Genomic DNA, 10,762 nt, shown 5'->3' with positions numbered 1-10,762 from the left:
GATTGGCCATTTCGCCTGCAGCAATGACCAGTTGCCCTGTGCCACCTGAGTTTGACACACCGCCCCCCAGCCAGAGAGACTGGCATCCGTGGTGACCACCCATTTGGGGACTTCCAAGTCCACACCGCTGAGCAAATGATCCAGACTGAGCCACCAGCCCAGGCTGTTCTTGACCAGATCTGGAAGTGGTAAGGGAGCTTGGAACTCCTGAGACACCAGCTTCCAGGGAGAGAGCAATGCCCTCTGCAAAGGTCGCATGTGCGCAAAAGCCCAGGTTCCAAATCTATGGTGGACGCCATGGAACCCAGTACTTGAAGATAATCCCATGCCATGGGAAGTGTCAGACTCTGGAAACGTTGAATCTTTGAAATGAGATTGAACGCCCAGTCTTGATGCAAGAAAACCTTGCCCACACTGATGTTGAAAAGAGCTCCCAAGAAATTAAGTGTTTGCAACGGCATAAGACTGCTCTTGGCAAAATTGACCACCCATTCGAGAGAGTTCAGGAGATGCAACACTTTGTCGACTGACTGCTGGCAAAGATCCTGGGACTTCGCCCGAATGAGCCAGTCGTCCAGGTAGGGATGAACTAGAACACCTTCCTTCCATAGAGCTGCTGCCACCACTACCATTACCTTGGTGAAGTTGCAGGGAGCGGTTGCCAGACCGAAGGGCAGGGCCTGAAACTGGTAATGCTGACCCAGAATCTTGAACCGGAGAAACCTCTGATGAGCCTTGTGGATGGGAATATGGAGATAGGCCTCCGTGAGCTCTAAGGACACCTGGAATTCCCCGCTGCAGACCACCGCTATCACTGAACAAAGAGTTTCCAGCCGAAAATGCGGAACCTTTAGGGCCCGATTTACTGTCTTGAGATCCAATATGGGTCTGAAGGCATTGTCCTTTTTGGGAACCATGAAGTAGACTGAGTAGTGGCCTTCGCCTTGCTCCTTCGGCGGCACTGGGAGAATGGTTCCAAGGTCGAGTAGCCTGTTGAGCGTCTGACGCACTATTATCTGTTTCCACAATGGTCCGCAGGGGGAGAACAGGTTGAGCAAACTCTAAAACGTAACCGTGCTTTAGATTATCCAGGACCCACGATCAGACGTGATTTTGACCCACTCCTCGTAAAACAGGGAGAGTCGTCCCCCAACTCTGGGCAGCAAGGAGTGGGCCGGCAACCCTTCATTCGGTTGACTTGGAAGCGGATCCTTGTGGCAAGCCCCCTCGAGGGTTTCTGTGGCCACAAAAGGAATGAGACCAAGATTAAGACCTGGTAGAGGGATGACATTGAGAAACAGGTCTTGACTGCAAAAAACGCCGTTGTCCTCTGAAACGGGCCCTAGAGGAATTGAATGTCCGAAAATTCCTCGGACGATCTTCTGGAAGCTTGTGTACTTTATTCTCCCCAAGAGATTTGATAATCTGCTCCAAATCTTCTCCAAACAACAATTTACCCTTAAAGGGGAGAGCCCAGCTGCGCCTTGGAAGAAGAGTCTGCTGACCAGTTGCGGAGCCAAAGGAGACGTCTGGCTGAGACTGCTGACATCATCGACTTGGCCAGGACCCTCAAGAGATCATAAAGCGCATCCGCCGAATAAGCAATCACCGCCTCCAGGCGTTCTGCTTGCTGCGTTTCTCCAGGGGGCAACTCCTGGGTACCGAGCAACTGCTGTACCCATCTCAGACCTGCTCTTTGCATTAGAGAGCTGCAGACCACTGCTCTGACACCCAATGCTGACACCTCAAAGATCCTTTTGAGGTATGCTTCCAGTTTTCGATCCTGCAGGTCGTGCAAAGCTGTCCCCCCGTCACTGGGATGGTGGTCTTCTTAGTGACCGCTGACTCTGAAGCGTCTACTTTTGGCCCTTGAAGTTCTAAGAATTCCTCCTCATATAGCTTATCCATAGCTTGGCCTATTCGGAGACTTGAGTCAGGAGAATCCCATTCCCTGGAGAGCAGCATGGGATGAAAAGGAAAAGTTTTTGCAGGAGGACAGTGTCCCGCTAAAACAGGATCACCCTTTGACACCCCTGTATTCGAGCCTGAGGCGCATCTATATCTAACTCAGAAAGTACATGGGAAATAAGCGGTTCAAGCTCATCCCTTTTAAAAAGCCGCAGGACTCTGGGATCATCCCCCTCCATGTGCATGCTGGACAAAGCTCCATCCAGGTCCACAGCACTATCCTGATCCGGGTCGACCGGAGCCGGGTAAGTTGGGAATGGGAACTACTCAAGCCCGAGAAGAACCTAAGGGAGTCCCCGAAACATCCCGGGCACCCTCCAATCTGCTTACCTTAGGGGGAGAGGGCCCAGAAGGAACACTGTCCTGTTGAAACATGTGGGCCAAGTAAGCATTATGCATTAATAAAATAAAATCAGCCAAAAAAGCAGGTGGTGGGATGGGCCCCATCTGAAGGAACAAAAGAGCTGAGTCCTGGAATTGTCCTCAAAGTTGAGAGGTCCCTTGGGGGGGGGGGGGGGGGGTTTTCCACCGAAGTCAAAATGGGCGGAGGCAGAACAAAATCGGCATCAGGGCTACCCTGTGGATGCGCTGACACAGACGCATCTGAATTCAAAATGGCCACAGTTCCCGCGCTCAACGGGAACGGGACCGACCTCCCCGAAGGACAGGTTGAAAAATGACTGCTTGGTCTGCTGTCAGCCCATAAAGAACCCTCCACGCCAGGGAGGCATTTGGTACAAATCCCCTTGCGGGAGAGCAGAGTCCCAGGCTCCCCGCAGGCGGCACATCGCGTCCGTTGCGGCATGGGGGAAGGGAAACAGCTGAGGCCCTGACAAAAAAAACTGCCCCCAAAAGCGCTCCTGGCAGCCACCAAATGAAACTGAGCCAAACATTTCTCTGCAAACGACCCCAACAGCCTGGCTCACTTTCTTTCTTTCTTTTTATTTTTAAATAGGGCTGAGGAATGGCATCTCTCAGCTCCCAGAACCCCAAGGAATGGCACCTCTCAGGTCAGTCAGCCTTAGGGGAGGGGGGAGCGGCTGGACCACCAGCTTACACCCCCTAGGGCCAGGGAACGAAGGAAAAAACAAAACCTACTTAGAAATAATGGAAGAAATACTTACCTGATAATTTCCTTTTCCTTAGTGTAGACAGATGGACTCAGGACCAATGGGTATAGTGTACTCATGCTAGCAGTTGGAGACGGATCAGATTTCAATCTGACGTCAGCACCTAGTACATATACCCCTGCAGGAAGTGCAGCCGATCAGTATTCTTCCTTGCAAAGCAGTATGGATATATGTGTGATTGATTAACTTAATGAGTTTGACTCCGATTAATTTAGGGGCAACGTTTAAAATTTTGATTAATTTTGATTACTTTTGATTATGAATTGGTTGATTGACTATAGCTGGAGACCGCCAGTATCTTCAACCGGAAAGCGTCGACACCCGGCAGGTGGATGCCCTATGTAAGGGAAAAACATGGCTTACCTTGATTTGATGAACAACCATGTATAACGGCAGCGAGGGTGGGCTGCTGAGTCCATCTGTCTACACTAAGGAAAGGAAATTATCAGGTAAGTAATTTCTCCATTTCCTAGCGTTTGTAGCAGATGGACTCAGGACCAATGGGATGTATAAAAGCTACTCCCGAACTGGGTGGGAGGCTGCCCGAGGTCCGATTAGGATAGCTCTTGCAAATGCTGTGTCCTCCCGTGCCTGAACATCCAGACGGTAGAATCTGGAGAAGGTATGGATGGAGGACCATGTTGCCGCTCTGCAGATTTCGGCAGGCGACAGTAATCTAGTTTCTGCCCAGGAGACCGCCTGAGCTCTGGTAGAGTGGGCCTTGACCTGTAGAGGTGGTGGCTTTCCCGCTTCTACATAGGCGCCTTGATGACTTCTTTGATCCAGCGGGCAATGGTTGCCCGAGAGGCCGCTTCTCCCCTTGCTTCTTTCGCTGTGAAGGACGAACAGATGGTCCATCTTTCGTACTGGTTCCGACATTTCCAGGTATCTGTATAGCAATCTGCCGATGTCGAGATGGTGCAGGGATCGATCTTCTTCCGCCTTCTTCAAACCTTCCATGGTTGGCAATGATATGGTTTGGTTGAGGTAGAAGTGTGAGACTACTTTGGGTAAGAAGGAGGGAACCGTGCGTAGATGGATGATCCCTGGGGTGATTCTGAGGAATGGATCACGGCAGGACAGCGCTTGTAGCTCTGAGATGCGGCAGGCCGAGCATATGGCCAGCAAGAACACCAGCTTAAGGGTTAGTAGACGGAGAGATAGGCCTCGGAGGGGTCTGAAGGCGGGTCCACTAGGAATTCCAAAACTAGGTTGAGGTTCCACAGGGGCACTGGCCACTTCAGTGGGGGGCAAATGTGTTTGACCCCTTTGAGGAAGCGTGAAACATCTGGTTGCATGGCAATGCTGTTGCCCTCGCTCCTGGGACCGTAGCATGACAGGGCTGCCACCTGAACCTTGATTGAGTTGAGGGATAGTCCTTTCTGAAGTCCATTCTGTAAGAACTCCAAAAGTATAGGAACTTTAGCGGAATGTGGTTTGGTGCTGTGATCTTCGCACCAGGCTTCAAATACTCTCCAGATCCTTATGTACGTTAGAGATGTGGAGAACTTGCGTGCTCGGAGGAGGGTATCTATTACTGGCCCAGAGTATCCCCTCTTCCTCAGTCGGGCCCTCTCAATGGCCAGACCGTAAGAGAGAATTGAGCTGGATCCTCGTGGAGGATGCGGGCTTGTTGCAGTAGGTCCCTGTGTGGAGGCAGGGGTAGCGGATCCCTTGCCAGTAGTCTTCTCATGTCTGCGTTCTAGGGTCTTCTTGGTCAGTCCGGGGCCACCAGAAGGACTAGGCCTCTGTGTCGCCAAATCTTGTGAATGATTGCGCCCAGCAGGGGCCATGGGGGAAGGGCGTATAGCAGGGTCCCCGGTGGCCAGATCTGTACCAGGGAGTCGATCCCTTGTGACTGTGGGTCTCGCCTGCGACTGAAGTATCTGGGTACTTGAGTGTTGGATCTGTTCGCCAGTAGGTCCATTTCCGGAGTCCCCCACCGATCCACTATCATCTTGAAGGCTGTGGAGGACAGCTTCCATTCTCCCGGGTTTAGGCTTTCTCTGCTGAGGAAGTCTGCTGTGGTGTTGTCTTTCCCGGCGATGTGGACGGTGGAGATGTCCTGGAGAGTTGCTTCCGCCCAGGACATCAGGGGGGCGATTTCTAAGGAAACCTGTTGGCTTCTGGTTCCGCCCTGTCGGTTGATGTATGCCACCGTGGTGGCGTTGTCTGACATCACTCTGACCGCTTTGTTTCGAAGTCTGTGGGCAAATCGCAGGCAGGCTAGCCTGAATGCCCGTGCCTCTAGTCGGTTGATGTTCCACCCCGACTCTTCTTTGTTCCACCGCCCCTGGGCGGTTAGCTCTTCGCAGTGTGCTCCCCATCCGCTTAGGCTGACATCTGTGGTGAGCAGGGTCCAGGTTGGGGAGGATATTCTTGATCCCCGGCTCATGTGGTTGGACTGTAGCCAACTCTGGTCGGTAGAGGTAGGTGTACGGTGTAGTTCTGTGATCGTGGACTCCACCGAGATAGGAGAGAGCGTTGCAAAGGTCTCATGTGAGCTAGCGCCCATGGTACCACTTCCAATGTGGATGCCATTAGAACGAGGACGTGTAGATAATCCCAAGCTGTGGGCCAGGTGGCGCTCAGCAGGGTCTGAAGTCGGTTCCACAGTTTTGATCTCCTTGTGGGGGTCAGGCTGACCTTGTCCTCCTTGGTGTCGAATTGGACTCCTAGGTATTCCAGCGACTGTGATGGCTGTAAGGAGCTCTTCTTCGAGTTGACTACCCATCCTAGGCTTCCAGTAGAGTTATGACTCTGTGGTTGCTCGGTGGCTCTCCTCCGGTGACTTTGCCCTGATCAGCCAATCGTCCAGGTAGGGATGGACGAGGATTCCTTCCTGAGTGTCGCCGCTACCACTACTATTACCCTGGTAAAGGTCCGCGGTGCGGTGGCTAACCCAAAGGGTAGTGCCCGGAATTGGAAGTGTAGGTTCAGGACCTTGAAGCGTAAGTAGCGCTGGTGTTCCTGATGGATGGGGATGTGCAAGTAGGCCTCCGACAGGTCCAGGGATGTGAGGAATTCTCCTGGCTGTATTGCACGTATGACTGACCGCAGGGTTTCCATGCGAAATCTTGGGACCCTTAGGTGTCGGTTGACTGACTTGAGGTCCAGGATGGGCCTGAAGGTGCCCTCTTTCTTGGGTACAATGAAGTAAATGGAGTAATGTCCAGAATTTATCTCCCGTGAAGGCACTGGGGTTATGGCCTGTAGGGTGAGGAGTCTGGTCAGCATAGCCTCCACTGCCGTCCTTTTGCAGGGAGGATTCTACGAACTTGACCGGAGGGGTTCGAAGGAAGTCTAGGTAGTACCCTTCTCGGATGATAGCTAGGACCCCACTTGTCCGAAGTTATCTCGACCCATCTGCGGTAGAATAGGGTTAGTCTGCTTCCTATGGCTTCTTCCCTTGGATGGGTCGGCTGATTCTCATTGTGGGGTGCGGCTGGGACCTGAACCTGAGCCGGTTCCCCTCTTGCTGTGCCTGTTCCGAAAGGACTGGTTTCTGGCCGGAGGACGAGGTGCTTGGTAGGTATTCCTGTAAGGGTTGGAAGCGCTGGATGGCCTGGGAAAGGGGCGCTGGTTTCTGTTTGACTTGTCTTCTGGCAGACGAGGGTAATGGAGAGTCGCCCCATTTGTTAGCCAATTTCTCCAGTCGCTGCCGAACAGGAGGGAACCCTTGAAGGGCATTCTTGTAAGGCGTGTCTTGAAGGAGGCGTCTGCCGACCAATTTCGCAGCCAGAATTGTCTCCTGGCTGCCACTGAGGATGACACTCCCCTGGCTGCTGTTCGTATCAGATCGGAGGCAGCATCCGTGAGGAAGGAGAGAGCTGATTCCATGTCTTCTCCCAGGGTGGTGTTCCTGGCTCGAGATAAACAGGAACGTGTCACCACGGTGCAGCAGGTCGCAATCTGAAGGGACATAGCTGCCACCTCAAAGGCTTGTTTCAGTATGGCTTCCAGGCGCCGATCATGTGCGTCCTTGAGGGCCGCCCCTCCCTCCACTGGTATGGTGGTGCGCTTTGCGACTGCGCAAGCTATGGCGTCCACTTTGGGGCACGCTAGCAGCTCCTTGGTTGCTGGGTCCAGGGGGCACATGGTGGATAAGGCTCGACCCCCTTTGAATGAGGACTCTGGCGCATTCCACTCCAGGTCGATTAGCTGTTGTGCCGCCTGTAGGAGGGGAAAATTGTGGGCTGTCTGTTGGAGGCCCTCTAGCAGGGGGTTCATTCTAGGTTCCCCCCGGGGTGCCTTGGCTCGGGATAGCGAGCTCCGATAGGCATTGAGATACCAGGTCTGGAAGGTCCTCCTTTGCGAAGAAGCGTCTCATGGTTCGATGCGGCTCTGTCCCCGAGGGAAGTTCTCCCTCCTCAAAGGGCTCGACTTCCTCCTCGGAGTAATCAGTTTCCCCGTATGTGGGGCTTCTGGGAGGAGGGGGCCTGTGCCTAGGCCTCGAGGGTCCTGGGGCATGAGGGTCTTCCGGTGGATATGGGTCTGCTCGATACTCAGACTGTATCCGGACAAAGGTGTGGATCCCTTTGAATAATTCCACCCAGGAGAGCGAGGCCGGTTCTAAGTTGAGGGGTGCCAGGTCTCTGGGGGTCCCCGTCTGAGGGATAGTCTCACTGGGGCCTGCTAGGTCCGGGGTGTTTCCTGAGGAGCTAGCGATTAATCTTGGGTGAGCCTGGCCATGGGCTGGAGCTCCTAGGGCCTCTTCACATTGGCGTCTGCTTCCTCGCTCTGTGCGGCTCTGAGGTTGCATGCAGAGCAGAGGCCTAGAGCAATTATGCTTGACTCTGGAGGTGCCGCTTCTGCGGACGAGAGGGCTCTTATGCGATCCATTGCGTCGGATATCAATGTGCGCCGATGTGCTCCCAGCCGTAGATGTGCGCTTAGTAGTATGCGCGAGGCTTAAGCGCGGAGGATTACTAACGTGCGCCTAAAGATAGAAACATAGAAATGACGGCAGAAGACGACCAAACGGCCCATCCAGTCTGCCCAGCAAGCTTCACACATTTTTTTCTCTCATACTTATCTGTTTCTCTTAGCTCTTGGTTCTATTTCCCTTCCACCCCCACCATTAATGTAGAGAGCAGTGATGGAGCTGCATCCAAGTGAAATATCTAGCTTGATTAGTTAGGGGTAGTAGGGGTAGTAACCGCCGCAATAAGCAAGCTACACCCATGCTTATTTGTTTTACCCAGACTATGTTATACAGCCCTTATTGGTTGTTCCCTTCCTCCCCTGCCGTTGAAGCAGGGAGCTATGCTAGATATGCTTGAAGTATCATTTTTTTCTTCTCCCATTGCTGTTGAAGCAGAGAGCCCATGCTGGATATGCATCAAAAGTGAAGTATCAGGCACATTTGGTTTGGGGGTAGTAACCGCCGTAACAAGCCAGCTACTCCCCGCTTTGTGAGTGTGAACCCTTTTTTCTTCTCCCCTGCCGTTGAAGCAGAGAGCTCTGCTGGATGTGTGTAGTATCAGTTTTTCTTCTCCCCCTGCCGTTGAAGCAGAGAACTATGCTGTATATGCATTGAATTGAAGTATCAGGCTTATTTGGTTTGGGGTAGTAACCGCCGTAACAAGCCAGCTACTCCCCTCTTTGTGAGTGCAAATCCTTTATTCCACATTTCCTCTTGCTGTTGAAGCTAGAACGATGTTGGAGTCACAGTAAGCATGTGTACGTTTATTGAATAAGGGTATTGTCTCCAGGCAGTAGCCATCATTCTGGCGAGTCACCCACTCTTAATTGGCGGCCTCTTGACTTTATGGATCCACAGTGTTTATCCCACGCCCCTTTGAAGTCCTTCACAGTTCTGGTCTTCACCACATCCTCCGGAAGGGCATTCCAGGCATCCACCACCCTCTCCGTGAAGAAATACTTCCTGACATTGGTTCTGAATCTTCCTCCCTGGAGCTTCTATAATGCGCGCCCAATTATCGGCGCCTATGATACGCGCCAAACCTTGGCCGCCTATGATACGCGCCCAACTATTTTCGGGCGCCTAATATACGCACCCGTTACTTGAGCACTTAGCTTTATTTGGGCACTCGAGCGGGCAGAGGGCGGCACACAAGGACAAGATGGCGACGGTGAGCAGGCAAGCAATATGGCGACCTCCTTGGAGTGTCTCCACGTGGGCAGACCCTGTTAATCCTCGATCCTCGGAGACCAGTAAGTAAAGGATGTACACCTTACCTTGTCTTCGGCGCTTCCCGGTTGGACCCAGGCGGTCTACGGCTGCGGGGGGAGAGGGTGATTACCTTCACCGCTGAGCTCGAGGATGTGCGCCCGCCGCCTCTAAGCCACGCCCGAACTCGTCTCGCTCGGGGGCTAAGTCCTCGCCGCGAATGGCTCCGGACTGAGGCTTCCTCTAAGCCGCGCCCGAGCCCTTCTCACTCGGGGGCTAAGTCCCTGCCACGAATCGGCCACCGGACTGAGGCACCATGGAAATCACCTCGGGAAACTCGACTGGGGGAGGGACCCGAGGGTATTACCGCAGGAGTGCGGTACCGGCTCGTCTTCAGGTAGGATTCTTTAAAATTTGTTTGGTAGAACGCTCAGCGAGCGTGAGATAGCTCCTAACTGCTTTGGAGACGGAAAATACTGATCGGCTGCACGTCCTGCAGGGGTATATGTACTAGGTGCTGACGTCAGATTGAAATCTGATCCGTCTCCAACTGCTAGCACGAGTACACTATACCCATTGGTCCTGAGTCCATCTGCTACACGCTAGGAAATACAAGGTTATTCTCAAGGCAGCAACACATGCAAGCTGTAAGGCAGGCAAGCTTAAGAGCCTCCTATCAGTTTCCTGACTGACTAAAAAACTTAAAACTTTTTTTTTTTAAACTTGATCCATTCAAAGAAAAAAAGCACTGTGAGAGGAAAGGGAAGAAATAAAAATTATTCTGCAAACTTTCCTTAAAGATTTGAAAATTTAAATGGGAAGCACAGGTTCAAACAGCCTTCATCTGCTGGAGACAGAAGAATACTGATGGGACGCAGAGGTTGCTAATGGGTAATTCCGAGCGCCTCACAAGTTTTTCTTCTGTCTCCATCTGCTGGAATGGGGATATAACCCATGGTCTGGACTGATCCGGATACGTACAGGGAACAAAAAATATTTATTTATTTATTTATTTATTTAAATTACCTGACTAATTGCCTCCAGGTCCTGGATCCACTGTGGGGAGTGAGCCGGGCTCTCCGGTATCACCTCCAGGTAAATACTCAAGCTGGAAAATGGGTTGTCCACCCAATACCTCCGCAGCCTCTGAAACCAGAGGGGGATGGTCCCTTCAGGACCTCCCACCCTCCTGGGAGGCAAAGACTGGGACCAGCAGTCTTTGCCTCCTGAGCAAAGGCTGCAGAAGATTTAAATTTCTTTCTTTGTTTCTTTTTGGTTTTTTTTTTTAAATACCTCACTATCCTGTCTCTAATTAGACCCTAGCACAGACTGTAGGTTTGGCACCTCCTCCACCTGCTGGAGACAGAAGAATACTGCCAGACTGTAGGTGGCACCAGCCTATATGAGGCAGAGTTTGTTTGGTAAACTTTGTCTCCATCTGCTAGAGGGGGGGCCAAACCCAGGAGTCTGGACTGATCCGGGTACGTACAGGGAACTGCTAATGGCTTCCCCTGCTGTACCAGACTATATA

Source organism: Rhinatrema bivittatum, chromosome 8, assembly GCF_901001135.1.
Source record: "Rhinatrema bivittatum chromosome 8, aRhiBiv1.1, whole genome shotgun sequence".
Taxonomy (NCBI): Eukaryota; Metazoa; Chordata; class Amphibia; order Gymnophiona; family Rhinatrematidae; genus Rhinatrema; species Rhinatrema bivittatum.
Note: the sequence above shows the minus strand (reverse complement) of the source record.